We start from the raw sequence: 17,390 nt of genomic DNA, 5'->3' as shown, positions 1-17,390 counted from the left end.
TTATCATCAATCAGCTTTTCTCAACCCTCTCCCCTCCCCCCTCCCAAGAAAAGATTAGGCCATACTAACATTATCTCTTTCACACTTTGCATCTCTCACCTTTGACCCTGAACATGAAGGGACCTTAATTTCACAGGTTCCTTCATCTAATACAGCTTCATATGATCAATTCTGTTATATAATAGCACCAACAGCAACAGAAAATAATTGGTATTTAAGACCATTTCTATGTTTTCACATGTTCAGACATTTCTCTCCTACACAAACGCATGCATGCACAAACACGTGCTTCTGTAAACACACACTTCCACACATACAAATATGCCAAAATGCACACATATGTGTACACACACACACACACACACACACAATGACACACAGCGTGCCAATCTGAAAATGTTGCAGACAAGTGAAGAAGGGTAAACAAAGATGAACTGGGGTTTTTTCCCCCACATCATGTCAACAATCCCGTCCTATGTAAAGGTAACTTAATTCAAAGCTGTTTGTGTTCATTAGGGAAAAAAACAAAAAAGAAAACAAAAAACAACAACCTCACAGCATTCAGCTAAAGAGAGAGAGAAAAAAAGATGTGCACACTGCCACACATTTGTGCTGGGTGCAGAAGGCTACACTTATTCACACTTTTTATGTACACTGCTCTGTGCAGAGCAAGTGGACACATTACATGCATGGAGTGAGCTAGTAGTATTAGAACTCGTCTGTTCCCCCACCCTCTCCAATCTACCCTCCCTCGCGCGCAACTCCCCCCCCCCCCCCCGCAACTTACAAAATGCTGACCTTGTAGGTCCCCCCCCCCACCCAACAGATTGCATATATCTACAACTACAAGCAGACATGCATGAGAGTAACAGGTATGCAGTGTGTGTTTGAGAGAATGAGAGAGAGAGAATGTGTGTGTGTGTATGCATGTGTAAAAAGGCACATGTATGTGTGTGTGTGAGTGTGTGTGTGTGTGTGTGGGGGCAGGGGGGGGGGGGGGTATGTGCTTGCTGTGTGTGGTGTGTGTGTGTCTGGTTGAGACTATCACTACTAAAATCAGGTAACCAAAACTGTTTTCGGGCACCCACCCATCACCAACATATCTACTATTTATGTCCACTCCAGTGTTCATATAATATCAAAGTTACCCACTCTTCTGTGTGCATGTGCATGCATGCATGCATGCGTCTGTGTTATCTCTCATTCCTGTTTGGAAAACGCTTCCACAATGATGATCTCAAGTTCATATGCTACTTGAATATCTTTAATTATCACTTTGAACTGTTATCAGGTGTGGAGTTTTTGTGTTCAGTAGGAATAGTCTGTGAGTGGAAGAGAGAAAGAGAGAGAAGGAGAGAGAGAGAGAGTGCGAGTGCTTGTTCAGAGTTTAGCTAATTTGTGACTGGGGGTGAACACAATGCCTGTTTAAGTAAAAGTAATGGTTGTAACTGTTTTGTCCAAATAGAATCTCTCCCTCTATGTCTTTGCATCTGTCTCTCTGGTTTTGTATGTTTGTTGCTACTTTGATGTTTAAAATCTAAAAGCTTTGAAAAATACTCCAAACCCCCTTTTTTTTTTTTGAACTTTTGATTTGTTCACTGTTGAAAACCCACATAAAATTGATTACATAATTATTACATAATATTGAGGGTGTGGCTGAGTGAGAGCAAGTTAAAGATGAATGAGAAGCCGAGCTAACCAACTGCCCGCCTCTACACTTCGTTTCCTTCTTTAACTCTGTTAACTGCCTCTGCACCAGGTGGCCATTCTGAACGTTCCATGTAACTGAAATTCACTGTTTAGCAATGGATCTGCTGCTCCAAAACTGCCATTGTGCTGAAGACATCAGAAAATGTCAGTGTGCCTCATGTCAGTCTGCTTGGTTCTGAAAGGTGGATTTCATGTCCCACTGAAAGAGACAGAGGGACATACCAATCCTACAATGACTCCCTCACAGAGTGCAAAGTAATGGGCAGTCTGACCTTTTCTCTTTTGGATCATACCACCAATGATAACAGAGAAAAAGTTCAGCCAACAGGATTGGTAGGGAAAGGGGGTGGACAGACAGACAGCCTTGAGTGAAGTGACTCGCACTAACAATTTGCTGAATAAAAAGTATGAATGATCAGTGTCTTCCTTCATGCTACAGTCATGTGGTCTATGTAGTATTGTAGTTTTGACTTTGTGTGTGTGTGTGTGTGTGTGTGTGTGTGTGTGTGTGTGTGTGTGTGTGTATGCATGTGCATGAGTGCACACATGAAAGAGTGCATGCATGTGTGCAAGTTCTGGGTGTATGTGAGTTTAGAGTGTGCATGCATGTGTCTGATGTATAGATGTAGAAATGTGTAGCATGTGCACCAGTTGTGTTTGTATGTGTGTGTACAGGCCCTATGCATATGTTTTGTGTGTGCTTTGTGAGTGCTTTTTCATGTGTAATGGATCAATGCGTATACACATTACGTACATAATACCTTCCCTATAAGGGTGCACAGATAAATTTCAGCCTGTCTGTTATCAAACACAACATATACTGAGAACCCTCAAATTTGGCACACTAATTAAATGTTATATTTATGAGGTTTCCTACAAATATCAAGCAGATTTGTTGCTTAATTATGCAATTAAAACTAACAACAATAACACAGCAATTAGAAAATATTGTGCTGTTAGTATGCAAGACTTGCCGACTCAATTTCTAAGTACTTAAAATGATCCTGGACATAAAGTACATAAAAGCTCTGTGGTAAAATCTCGGCTCAACATAATGGGGTTTCCTTTATAGTAAGTTTTCACTTTCAATTCTTTATTAAAGATGGCTTAAAAGACAGACAAGAGTTGACAGCCAGCTAGAAATGTTGCAATAGACTGTGCATGAGACAATTAAAACTTTTTTTTATTTTTTTATTTTTTAATCTGCTTTGATTTAGATTTGGCTAATTCTGGAAACTATCTTTTCCCGCAAGTTTCAAGAGGGTCTCTCTCACTATGTTAATACACCCCCCCACCCCCACACCCCTCTATTCAACAAACCTTGCCTTCCAATCAACTTCCAATACAGTGCTGAATTTACGACAAAGTTTTCTAAGTCGGCAGTGACACAAGGGTGGTTGTTGGAGGGATGGAATAATGCTCATTCAGTCTGACTCTGCAGTGTCTATCATAGTTGGGGGCTCAGCAGGCTGTTCCCTGCTTATGTCCAATCAGAACAAGCACAACAGGACAACACTAAAGTGATCAGTGGCAATGCAGGGTCTCCTTTGCTTTGTGGGCTCATGTCAGCCTGACACTGACAGTTTTTTATGTGGATTGTTGGTGCCATAACTGATATAGAACAAGTCCCCCCAAAATCTGTGTGCTGTGGGGATGGGATGAGCTGAGAGTGAGTGATGCCACTGGCAGGGCATGAAGGAAGGGCAGAAAAACACCCTGACAGTTCATGTTCAAATGATAGTCCTATCTGAAGTCTAACCAACAACCAAATAAATTCCAAGGATTAAACATGTCAATTCTCTTTAAGGTCTTGACACAAACACGAAATCTAAGTGAAAAAAACAAAAACAACAAAAAAAACAAACAAAAAAACTGAGAAAGAGGAAAAGAAAATCGAGAGCTTTGCAGTGAACTGCTCAGTTTTGACCTTTAAAATGCAGGCTACCATGAAAAGTCCAAACACTCAGAAACTGTCCAATCAACACACACCTTGTCCTGACAAAAAACCAAAAACAAACAAAAACAAAACCAAACAGACAGCTGACACTGCTAGAACACTGCTCACAGTCAGTCTGCCTCTGTAAGCATTCAGCATCAAGTTCCATTCTGAACAGAAACAATAAAAACAATTCTTATCATGGTTTTTACATTCAGTGATTGTCAACCTGCAGTGCATGAAAATGTCAAAAAATCAGAGAAAAGGGGCAGGCTGTGCGTGTATAAATGATAGCAGAAACATACCAGCTCATTTGCCAATCATCCACACACGGGTGGAAAAAGTTATGCTATTCCCCACACAGACTGCAGAACGAAGCAAAAACCACAGCTGGCATTGTACTCTATCTCCACCCGGTGCAATCATTCATCTGTCTCAGACACACTAAACAGCAGCGGCAGTGCACACAAACACACACAAAAAAATGGCAGGTCCTTGATTAGACTAAAATATTATCCAGACACAGCAGAAGACACACCAAAAAGGGGAGGAAAACACCAGCCACAGATTTTCCTTCTTCCTCCTAGCACCATTCAAACCCACCACACCACTCCCACAGTCAGTAATCCCTTACCGTTTTTGCGCAAACTTATCCTGCACGTCCAACATGGCTGCAGGATGGCAGCGACGAGAGCATTTTGCGACAGGGAGAAGCAAAGTGGAAGGTGGGGGAAGATACCCTCGCCTCTTCCCCTGGCCTGTAATCCTGCCGCCACCACGCCAGACTGCAGTCTCCACTGGCGGGAGGCCAAGGAGGAGGGCCCCTTAGGACGTATTGATCCAGGGGTAAGAAAGATTGATTCTGACCCAACCAACACAACTCTCACAGTTGGTAGAGTATGGAGGGGTGTGTGTGGAACATTGGCTGGGTAAAGGGGGACTGGGGGAGGCTGCTTCACTCCACACCCCCCTTTCACCAAAAAAAAAGTGCTGGATTTAAATCATTTTTTGTCACAACCACTAAACAACATGAATGATGGCTGCAGAGAGGTGGTGGGCAAGGGAACTGTGGAGGTGGACATGCAGTGACGTGATACATATAATATGTGAAGAAAAGAACCCTCTAATTTTCCCCCATGTTTCTGGCAGTTTTAGGACTGCACTATTATTTTCAAAATTAACAAGAAGATGGTGTCATTTCTCAAAGATGGATAGAAGAAGGGGTTTCAATTTATCTGCCTATCATCAATTTAAAAAATCCAATTTTCTTCATGATGAAAGATAGAATGTGTTTATCTTTACCACTGGAACAACACAAAACAAAAACAAACAAAAAAAAAAAAAACAACAACAAAAAAACAAGAAGAAGAAAAAGCTTTGAACAATGTGCATGACTGTGTGCATACAGTGTGTGTGTGTGTGTGTGTGTGTGTGTGTGTGTGTGTGTGTGTGTGTGTGTGTGTGTGTGTGTGCTTGTGTGTGTGTCTCTGTGTGTAAGAGAAGAGAGAGAGAGAGAGAGAGAGAGAGAGAGAGAGAGAGAGAACAACAGGGAATAAAGAGGGAGGGAGATAGAGAAGGGAGGGATGTGTGGAAATAGAAGCAAGTGAAAGGAAGAAGGTTCAAGCAGAAAATTGGGAAAGAGAAGACAGAAGAAAAATGAGAAGTGAGGAGGTGAAAGAGAGAGAGAGAGAGAGAGAGAGAGAGAGAGAGAGAGAGAGAGAGAGAGAGAGAGAGAGAGAACACTGAACACTTTAATGTCAATAGCTTTACAGCCCTAATGACGGAGAGAGAGAGAGAGCAGAATGAAAAACTGACAAACTGTTTCTGGATAAGTATTTTTTTTTATGTATGTACAGATACTGTCTGCAAGTGTGTGCATCTGCACACAGTGGCACCACAGCACATAAACAGGGAAACATGTAAACGATGCCAAACACAGCCAGCAGTGAGGGGGAAGAGAAGGAGGAAGGGGGAAGTGGATGCAGATGATAAATGCAGAACACAGAAAATGGCAGCACTGGAAAAGGCACAATTCCCCCCCCCCCCCCCACACACACACACACCTCCCCTCCTCACCCCAAATATGCATCCTGTAAATCCCCTATTATCTTCATCCCTATCCTCAGCCCAGCACATCCAGTCCTCATTCACATTGTTAGGCTTCCCTGTTAACTCATCTGTCCAATATCTCTCACCATGAAACAGCTCTGAATACCTCTGTTGGCAACAGCTGTAATAAATAATGCTACACAAAATCATAACTGAGCATGTAATAAAACAACAAACACACAGAGACTCAACTTGTTTTCACATTCAAGTCAACAATCCTGGTTTTTAGTCTTCCTTTGCTTCAAGCTTTGTCTTTTCTTGGGTTTATATTCTAAATTCACGTTACCATTTTATGCACACCAGCTGAGGAAACTTAGATACAATTACATCATGACAGAGTAAACAAATTGATGTCAACAATTCACGATGCAACTAAATTCAAATACCATACATTAGCTCTTGTCCAGACTGCACAGACTTCTGAGAGTTACTGCTTTTTGGATCATGTATCTTTAGAAAAGATTTTTTTTTTTTTAAAGCAGGATCAAAAACAGTCTTCCTTCAGTAAATATGTGCACAGACGCTTAAGAAAAAAAAATCATACACCCTTTACAGATTTCCCAGCTCTCCTTAGTGCATATGTATAAGCACATATTGTGGGTACACACACACACACACAGACAGTGACACATGTGTGATGTCTTTAAAATCTGACTTAAGGCCTGCAATACTTTTCTGTGTGTGCTTGCATCTGTGTGTGGGTGTAGGTGATTGCAAGCATGCATGCGTGTGTGCACATATGCACTCAGTGTGTGTATGATTCAGAGAGAGAGAGAGAGAGAGAGAGAGAGAGAGAGAGAGAGAGAACACTGAACACTGAACACTGAACACTTTAATGTCAATAGCTTTACAGCCCTAATGACATGGGGGTTCATAATACAAATAACAACATGCATCAATAGTAATAATATTGATGAAAACCAAAACCAAAACGAAATCAATCAATCTGTGCAACAAAGTGCAGTTCGACCATCCATTCAAAGTAATGGCATGTAGAGAGAAATAAAAACAAAAACATATATAAATGTATAACATAATATTTTCCATATGAGAGTGACAACACAGATTTCACTTTTCACAATGAGCAACACCTGATACTATTTTATTATTGTTGAGTTTTTTTTCGTCGCATGTTATTCGCTTCTGCAATATATTTTGCAAGTGACTGTAGTGAAGTTTCCTGATTTAAATTAAGCACTCCAAAAATATCTTCATACTTTGCTGAATTTGTTTTAAATACAACACATTTTTCTCGAATATCGTCATAAGCTTTACAACTAAACAAAAAATGTAACTCATCCTCCCTTGAATGCCCGCACATCGGACAAGGGGAGAGTAACGAGGGCTCAGTCTGAAACCACTTTTCATAAGCATTCAAACCAATCGTTCTCGTTCTAAATCTAGCGAGACTTGTTCGGTGCCACTTGTTTGTCACGACTGTGATATATTTTTCTGTTTGAAATATACTTTTAAAACTATAAAACCATCTATATTTCTCAGTGCTTTCCATTTTACCGTGCCAATTCTGTTTATATGAAGCAATTAGCCTATCTTTGAATTCTGAAACAAATCCTTCTACACATCCAACTCCCTGACACATCCACACAATCCCAAATCCATTTACAGTTAATGTCTTCTTTACAAAATATACCCAGTTTTCCTTCCCTCTCTCATGTTCATTTACTAACATTTCATACGCCTGCTTACATAATCTCGATGTGGGTAGCCTTATTAATTTTAACCAATATTTTATACATTTCACACATGATTTAATGTATAATGGGTATCTACCACTTTCTCCATATAATACAGTATTTGAAGCATGTAATGGAACATTTAAAAAACGTTTAATAGCTAATGTATGTACTTTTTCTAAATCTTTGTTATCAGAAAGTCCCCAAATTTCGGCACTGTATGTTATCATTGGTTCTATTTGAGTATCAAAAAGTTTCCAAAATATATATGAATCTATCGAGCCTAACTTACGTAAACACCTTAAGATTTCTATAACCCCCTTCTTCCCCTTTCTACAAATTTCTGCTACTGTCCTTGTCAAACTCAGCTTAGTTGTAAAAATCATACCAAGATACTTATAAGCATTAGTTACCTTCACTTCATCAGTTCCATAGTGCCATTTTTCATATCTAGATAAGTAACCACCTTTTCTAAACACAACTACATTTGTTTTCTCAAGATTAACTTTTAAAAATAATCTATCTGCTTCTTGCTTTAATATGTTCAGCTGATTTTGAAGTCCTATGGCCGTGTCAGACAAAAGAATTACATCATCTGCAAATAACATGAGAAACAGTTCAACAGCCCCAGGGATCATTTGAATCCCATGTCTTCCTTTTTTCGTTCTCTCTCCTGCCAGTTCATTAATAAAGAACGAAAACATCATAGGGCTCAACAGACATCCTTGTTTTACGCCACGTGGGCACTCAAATACATCTGAATATACACCCTTCTCACGTACACACGCTAAAACTGCATCATATACACCACGCAGTGCCATATAAAGCTTACCATCAACACCAGTTTTACGTAACACATTCCATAAACTATTTCGATTCACAGAGTCGAAGGCCTTCTGAAAATCTACAAAAGCAACATACAATTTTCTATTTTTTAATAAATGTGTTTGTACAATTGCAAACAATGTGAAAATGTGGTCAATGGTGCTGTAACCTGATCGAAATCCAGCTTGCTCTTCAATAATCTTTTCTTCTCGTTCAGCCCATTTAGTTAATCTTCTATTTAAAATGTAAGTGTAAACTTTACTAATGATACTTGTAAGTGCAACTCCACGGTAATTATCTGGAATATTTGGGTCTCCCTTTTTGTGAATAGGTATGATAATCGATTTTGCCCAATCTGTTGGAAAGATTCCATCATTGAAACATCTGTTAAATAAAAGCACCAGAAAATCAACAATATCTGTATTTGCCTGCTTTAACATTTCACTCAATATTTTATCTGGGCCTGCACTTTTACCTGGTTTTAAATTGTTTATGCTATCAATCACTTCTTGCCTGCTAATTGGGTCATTAAAACAAGGTTCTTCAAAATCACCAACCTCCTCTACTACCTCATCTTCTGTTTCAGTATTAGCATTACCTACAAATACACTAGAAAAATGGTCATACCATTGCTGAGCACTAATATTATTATAAACAAATGCCTTTCTATTTACAGATCTTACTGTTGAGAGAGAGAGAGAGAGAGAGAGAGATATTCTTCATTTTTTTCTTCAATACATAGGTATACATGTATGCATGTTCAGCACCTTATCAAGGATGACCATGCATTAATATGCTGGAAAACACTCAGGCGCCAACCGTCATTCAACAATTGACTGCTGGTCAAGTTATCATCAGATCAGAATTATTTTCATTTCCTTCACAATCAAAACCCCTCTCCTTTTGTGCCTACCCCCCTGTTGAGCTGAAGTGTAACCAATGGGACAACCATGTAAAAAGTGTAATGAAAATTATATCAGAAATGAGAGAGAGAGGGAGAGTAAAGGCAAATCATGAGGCTGAATGAGAGGGTAAGAAAGAAAGAATGAGGGAAACAGAGAGAAAGAGACAAAAGGAAATGAATGAGAGAGAGGTGGGGTGTGGGTGTGTGGGGGTGTGTGGAGGGGCAGACTAGTAAATAACCAGCTCCCATAATGCTACTGGTATTGCAACCACTATAACAATGGAGCATATATGTAAAAATCAAGTACGGTTACTCAACTTTGATAAAAATTGCACACAGAGAGTGAAAGAGAGAGAGAGAGAGACAGAGAAAGCGACAGAGACAGACAGACAGACAAATAAAGTAACAGAAAAAAAGAGAAATAAACTGAAGCACAGAAAGAGAAAGAGACAGAGACACGAGAGAGAAGGAGAATTAGACTGCCTCCATGTGCACCGACACCCAGACCGCACTTACCAGGAAAGCAGCGGGCAACGGCTGGATTTGCAAATGAACCTATCCTCCCCAGGCGACTAATCTCCTAGGCAATGGCTGTAAAAAGGAGCCGACACTTGGGGACGTTTTTCCCCACATTACCGCCTTGTAATGATCAGCAGAAAGACGACAATTAACTCCCCTAGCCAAGTGAAGCGGCAAAGATGGCTGCGGTGTGATTGGCTGCCTCTCCCAGTGAATGTCACAAATACATCACCCTTCCTCACCACACACTGACTATAGCTGGTACTTGGTAAACTGTCTACCACTTCTGACTGTGGTAAGGTTGTCACTGATGGTACATGGTAAACTGTCTATTGCTTCTATCTGTGGTCAGGTTGTCATTGATGGTACATGGTAAACTGTCAACCGCTTCTGACTGTGGTAAGGTTTGTCATCGAAGGTACATGGTAAACTGTCTACTGCTTATATGTATGGTAAGGTTGTCATTGGTGGTACATGTTTAACTGTCTACCACTTCTGACTGTGGTAAGGTTGTCATTGATGGTTCATGGTAAACTGTTTACTGCTTATGTGTATGTCTATTGCTTCTATCTGTGGTCAGGTTGTCACTGATGGTACATGGTAAACTGTTTACTGCTTGTGTGTATGGTAAGGTTGTCATTGATGGTACATGGTAAACTGTCTACCACTTATGTCTGTGGTCAGTTTGCCATTGATGGTACATGGTAAGCTATCCACTAATTCTACCTGTAGTAAGGTTGTCATTGATGGTTCATAGTAAACTGTTGCTTCTTTTTGTGGAAAGGTTGTCATTGATGGTACAAGGTAAACTGTCTACTGCTTCTATTTGTGGAAAGGTTGTCACTGATGGACAAGGTAAACTATCTACCACTTATGTTTGTGGTAAGGTGTCATTGATGGTACAAGGTAAACTGTCTGGTGCTTCTGTCTGTGGTAAGGTTGTCATTGTTGGTACATGCTGGACTGTTTACCACTTCTGCCTCTTATCGGTATGGTTGTCACTGATAGTACATGGTAAACTGTCTAGTGCTTGTGTCTGTGGTAAGATTGTCATTGATTGTACATGGTGAACTGTCTACGACTTCAACCTGTGGTAAGGTTGTCCTAGTAAAATATTAACTGTTTCTGTCTGTGGTAAGGTTGACGTAGCTGGTTGGTGGTAAAATATCTACCACTTGTGTCTGTAGTGAGGTTATCATTGATGACACAAGGTAAAATGTCTACTGCTTCTAACTGTGATAATGTTGTCATGGCTGGCAAATGAAAAATGTTTACAGCTTCTGTATGTGGTTATGTTGTTGCAAATGGTTCAGAGTAAAATGTTTATCACTTCATCTGTTGTATGGCTGACACTGATGGTACATGGAAGAATGTTTATCATTTGTGTCTTTTATAAGGTTGTCATGGGTGGTACACAGCAAAATGTTTTACTGTCTCATTTGTACTAATGTTGTCACTGATGGTATATTGCAAAACGTCTACCACTTCTGTTGGTGTAATGTTGCCATAGATGGTACAGGGCAAACATTTTAGCCCTTCTGTCTGTGGTATGGTTGTCATAGCTGCTACATGGTAAAAATGTTTACAGCTTCTGTCTGTGGTAAGGTTGTCATTGATGGTACATGGTGATCTGTCTACCACTTCTACTGCTTCTGTCCAAGGTAAGTTTGTCACTGATGGTACATCATAATCAGTCAAGTGCTTCTATCTGTGGTAAGGTTGTCACAGCCAGTACAGGGTAAGGTTGTAGCAGATTGTACACAATAAACTGTCTACCACTTCTGCCTGTCGTAAGGTCATCACAGCTGTTACATGGTAAAATGTCTACTACTTCTGTCTTATGTTGTTGTGAGATGGTACATGGTAAAACGCCTATCACTTCCAAGGATGCCACTGATGAATGAGTGGAGTATCTCTGTATCATATGGACAAATTCATTTTTTGTCATTTTGGGGGACTGCTGTGTGTTAGCGGTTTTTCAACCTTTTTTTTTTTTCAGTATTAAAAAGACACACACTTTTGCTAAAGGGGACACAAAGTGGTTTGCCTTTCTGGAACAGATTTTAGTTTCGTTCCATATAATTTTGAAACCAACTGTACAGAAGCAGTTAAAATGAGCTGCAGAAATGTCAACAACTCAGGCAGATCAAAATTGTGTGAGTGCCAATGTCAAAACAGCGTGTTTACCAACTCCGCTTTGATTGAAGAAAGAACATAGTGCAGAGACGATGATTTGACTGCCACTGTTTTGGAAAACAATCAGTGTCACAGGCAAACATTTTGCATCACAGAATACCCATCGTTTCTCACATCTAAACCTAGCAATCCTGGACGCTGGCTTTATGCACAGTCCATGTGCTGTAATTGTTGACCACTTTCTGTTGTCTTTCTGGAGAGCCAAGCCCAATATGGTGGCACCCTGTGTTGCGCCAGGCTGACAGTTTAAAGCAATATAACTGTTTTAATGTACAGATATGTTCAGTTTAATGCATGGTCATGTAATTATCTACCATTTGCCAGATTTTTAGAGTGTGATGCTATTTCACTCATTGACCCCTTTAGGCAGCTCTGGTCTGAGGATGCAAACTTTTTAGTATCACAAAAGTCACATGGTAAAATGTCCATTACTCCAGTCTGTTGTTACTGACATATATTTGTGTTTTCTACAAATCTGGCCACTTGATTTGTGTTGTTGTTGGTCTTTATCTTCTATCAAAAGCCTCACAGTGTGTAGCCAAACAGTGGATACAGAGGGAAGGAAGGAAAGAAAAATGGCCCAATTCTTCAGTCTATTAATAGCTCCAGAGATAAAACCACCACGAAAATACTGGTTTTACACAGTGCACATTAAATTTATCACTTTTCCTATTGTTTTAAGGCACATTTCATCAATCAGTGGACAAGTAAGAATAATGTATGTACATGTACAGAATTTCAAAATATAAGCCAAGGCATTTGCACAGTACTATGCTGGCATTGATCTGTTTCTCACCATCACTACTTCATCTGCAAAGGGCATCTGTACCCCCTGGGTTTTATAGACAGTCTAAAAGCATGCAACAGCTGTACAAAACAATATGTTACAAAGGAAAGGGCAGGGTTTTGAGTGAATGTGAGTGAGTGTGTGAGGATGTGCATAAATACACTTGTGCATAGACAATGTAAAATAAATGGCACACACACACACACACACACACATATATATATATATATATATATATATATATATATATATATATATATATATATATATATATATATACATATATATGTGTACCTATCAGATCGGATTTCTTCTACGTGACTTTACCAGAGGACAACACGTATGTTGCCATGGGTTCTTTTTCTGTGCACCAAATGTGTGCTGCAAATGGATCCTTGGTTTATTATCTCATACAAATTACTAGACGCTCAGTTTTCCAGTCAAACTTGGGGAGAAGGTGAGACCAGAATTCAAACCCAGACCATCACTGACACTGAACTGGCAGATAACCTTCCTGACCATTCTGCCACTTTCCCAACAAACCAAAACATCACACACAAACACAGAGAGACAGACAGGCAGACAGAGACAGAGAGAGAGAGACAGACAGACAGACAGAGAAACTGCAAGGGAGAAAGAGAGGTGAGGTTGCAGTCTTATGGAGAGGAAAAAGGAAAGAAAGTGAAAAAAGAAAAGAAAAAAAAAAGGACAGAGAGACAGAGAAAAATGGCTGTGAAGCCTCCTTCAGCATGGAGTAATGTGCACTAAACTGGTTCCCTGCCTGCACAGCCCTATTGTCAGTGGCTGGCATGAACTAATGGCCTTTCCCACTGGGTTATTAGTCCTGCAGTTATCATGTAATACAACTGCCTGCTTTCCCTCCAACCAGTAAGACCCCCATAAAAGAACCACTACACTTCCTGATCAGTCATAGTTGTCCAAATGAGGAAGACACAGGAATGGGAGTCAGAGGGGAGGGGAGGGTGATACAGACTTGGGAGGCAGAGAAAAAAAAAAAAGAGCTAAGCCAGGGCAACCTTTCCAATGAAGTTGTCCTTCTAACAGGAGCTAGACTAAGAGAGAGAGAGAGAGAGAGAGAGAGAGAGAGAGAGAGAGAGAGAGGGGGGGGGGGGGTTCTACATTATTAAATGATGTAATCAGATAAGTGAGAAAAATATCTTTATAAGAAAAATACATTTTAGTATTCTTGCGTCCTTATTTCATCTTACTGAAGCTCATAACTGAATGTGGCACAGCAGACTGTTGAATAAGCTAAAACAAACTGGTCTGTCTGGACATGCTTTTGGTTATGTAAAAATTTTTCAAGTGGAAGAAATACTGATACAGTTACGAAATTGAGAGTAATTTTGTCAACCTCTAGGCCTATAAATATGGGTATCCCACAGGGTTCCATACTTCTCCACTGTAACTGAACATTATACTTTATGATTTACACACATGCTTTTCATCATCTACCAAGCTGGCACAATATGCTGATGGCATTGCTATATGGATTCAGACATATCTAAGGTAAAGAACAAGCCTACATTATGTCAATTATGTAAAGAAACTTTTCCAGGAAGGACTTGATAGACTGAATAACAAAGCGCACTCAAACACTTTGAATTAACAGTAGAAAACTCTCACTTGATTCTCTTTAAAAATGGTTATTATTAATAAAAGCTGCCACAATTCTTTTTGGGAGAACATGAAATATTTTTCAAGTCTGATATAAAATTTCTTGGTGTCCTACTCACTTCAAAATTAAACTGGAAAAAACAAAATGACTCACTTGTGATCAAAACAATTTAAAAGTTTGAATTTCTTAAAATTAAAAAAATAATGTCACTCACCTTGGGGACAGGACTCCAACAAGATTCTGTTACATTTAGTGACTTCTCTTGTGAGGTTACAAATTAACCTACAGACAAGAAACCTTTTCTGTTCTGGTGACTTACTAAAGAAGCTCTGAATCACTGACAGTCAAGATATGAAACTGGCCTCTGGGGTACCTGTACATACTTAGACGCCTGAAGCATATTAACTTGGGGAGCATGAAATCAGAAAATTAAGTTCTGCTAAATACACAGTGAGATGTACAGCTGTGGGAGATTATAAGGAATTAAATCCACACTACAGAAACCAAACTACACATGATGGTGTATGAAGCAATCTAGCAAAATCTGAAAAACAACTGATTTGTAATCAGAAAGGTTACAGACCAAGAAAGACCAAGCTGGAGACATGTACCCAAGGTCCTATGCTCCACTTGCAGTGGAGAAGACTAAGTGACCAAAGACAGAGCAAAGACCTTCACAGAGGACACAAACTTCAACAGGAACAGCAGAAATATCCCATGTTGTATGCAATGGGGATTTCTCCAAGAAAAACAAAATAAAATTAACAGCATGTAAATGCATTTGCAATACACAGGGATGATGATTTTTCATCAATGTATCAGTAGACGATAAAAGAAAGGCCACATAACCTGTCCTTAAGTACAGATTTAATATTGTACTGTATTACTTTTTGTCACAACACATTATCTGTCTAGAATTTAGGCTGCTGTCACTGGGGAGAGTGTGTTGCCATAGTACAACACCACCCGTATTACCTCTGTTTTCTGCCTGCCAGTGTATTTGATTTACTATCTGATGGAGTTGTATCCTTTAGAAAGACAATTCACTCGGATTTTCCCCAGTCCACACAAGTGTGAACGGGTACCTCACTTAAGCTGGGGAAAGTTAAATGGTGGAAGGAGAGGATTGGGCCATGCCTTCCCATACCAAGCAAGGTGGATATGAATACATTCACTGCGTCAATGGCCATAAAAGGTAATGGGACCTTTCTTTCTTTCTAGCGCATGCTGCACAGAGGGCCTCCATTTATTGTCTCATCCAAAGACTACAACAGTACAAGGTTACATACAATTACATGGATGATATACCAATAAATATCACCAAAAGGAACAAATACAATTGAACTAAAGATGAGGTAAAGGATTTACTTTTCCTTAGTTAATCAAAGCCAATAAAAGATACACACATACAGACAACACTGCTTAAAACATCAATAATATCAAAATGTGCACCAAAGGTAAAGTCTTCACTCTCATAATTGAACTCTGGCATGACTGGAAGCTCACAGATAAACACAATTGAGCACAGTATGCCATGCAACACAACACACCTGGAATCAATTTAATCAATCACAAAGGGACAGAGAGAAATGGGGAGAGAGAAAAAGGGAGAGAATATGAGACGGAGGGAGATGTAAGGGACAAATGGAAGGATGAAGAACAGAGACAGGAGGTAGGAGAAGAGAGGAGAGGAGAGAGAGAGAGAGAGAGAGAGAGAGAGAGAGAGAGAGAGAGAGAGAGAGAGAGAGAGATACACATGGACAGGCACAAATTCAGAGAGATACACAGAAAAAAAAAGAGTGAGAGTGTGCACCAGATACAGAAACAGAAACAAATATCTGATGATTTTAAATCCAATCATTTGTACTAGGGAGAAAAATACAGCTGTAATCAACTTGTGTCACTTCTCAAACTGTGGGGCAACAGGTACCCATATAGTATGGTACTTCATGATATTGCAGACACGTCTGTACCACTGCACAGATTTCACAAGCACACACACACACACACACAAATTCTACAGCAAACAAACACTGCACACAAAAAATAACCCTGCAAAGTAAACTGTGCATGTGAGTGCACACTCATGACCTCTACACAAATATGTGCAAACACACAACTATGTCCTATGCCTCAAGTGTAGGTACAGAAATAAATAATCAAATAATTCCAAAAGCTTAAACAGAAAATATTTCTAGCATGTTTTGTCTGCAATTTACCTCATATAAAAGAGACAGGTCTCAGTTATAATCAAAACGCACACTTACACATACACACACATAGAGTTTTGCACACAAATGCTCCCCATTAACTGTAAGTTTGTGCTTCCTCAGAACATATAAAGATGACACTCCACTGATAAACCACTGACCAAGAAAAACTGCATGAGAATGTGGGAATCACATTTCCTCTTCTTGTAACTGATGTTGAGAATTCAAATAGAAAAAATGAACTATCCACATGACCAACATGCAGCAACAGACAAATCACGGCAGGAATATAAGCCTGGCAAAGAAAAAGACACCATGGAACAGATGCAGAAACACAGACAAAGCTCTGCCCAAAATGTCAGTAAAATTATTCAAGTCTTTGTGTGGCAATATCAGTCCATACAGCATAAAAAGTATAAATCATGTTGAAGATGTGTAAAGGTGATCTTGATGTTTGTTATTAAGTCAAATCTCATCGTAATTCCTAAATGGTGGTGTTTTTGTTTTCCAAAAAATCCAAAATCAAAGCCAAGATCACACTGATTTTTAAAGGAAATTTTTCAATATATGCAATTTCAAACATGAGCCTGAAATGACCTGAACCACACAAAATAAGTCAAGTGGTTCATGAATAATATAGGATTTCCAACAGAACTGCAGATGACCAATTACCACAACTGACTACATACAAAAGCATTCAGTCACAGACTTCTCACTGAGCACGAAAGTGTACATGGTATTGTCATGCATGACTTACTGTCAGAACAGAACCAGTTCACAAACAAAACTTACCTGACAATTGAAAACTTTTCCCAATCAAATCAATTGAAACAAACACAAATGAACACAGACATACAAAAA

At 39.5% G+C, this 17,390-nt stretch overlaps 1 protein-coding gene across 11 annotated transcripts in view; it reads right to left on the bottom strand.

The window, feature by feature from the left end:
- Positions 1–17,390, bottom strand: part of LOC143279854 (multiple PDZ domain protein-like) — a 190,890-nt gene that overhangs the window by 54,442 nt on the left and 119,058 nt on the right. The gene's annotated exons all lie outside the window — the stretch shown is intronic.

Source organism: Babylonia areolata, chromosome 3, assembly GCF_041734735.1.
Source record: "Babylonia areolata isolate BAREFJ2019XMU chromosome 3, ASM4173473v1, whole genome shotgun sequence".
In the NCBI taxonomy this organism is placed as follows: Eukaryota; Metazoa; Mollusca; class Gastropoda; order Neogastropoda; family Buccinidae; genus Babylonia; species Babylonia areolata.
Note: the sequence above shows the minus strand (reverse complement) of the source record. Positions and strands in the feature narration are given on the sequence as shown.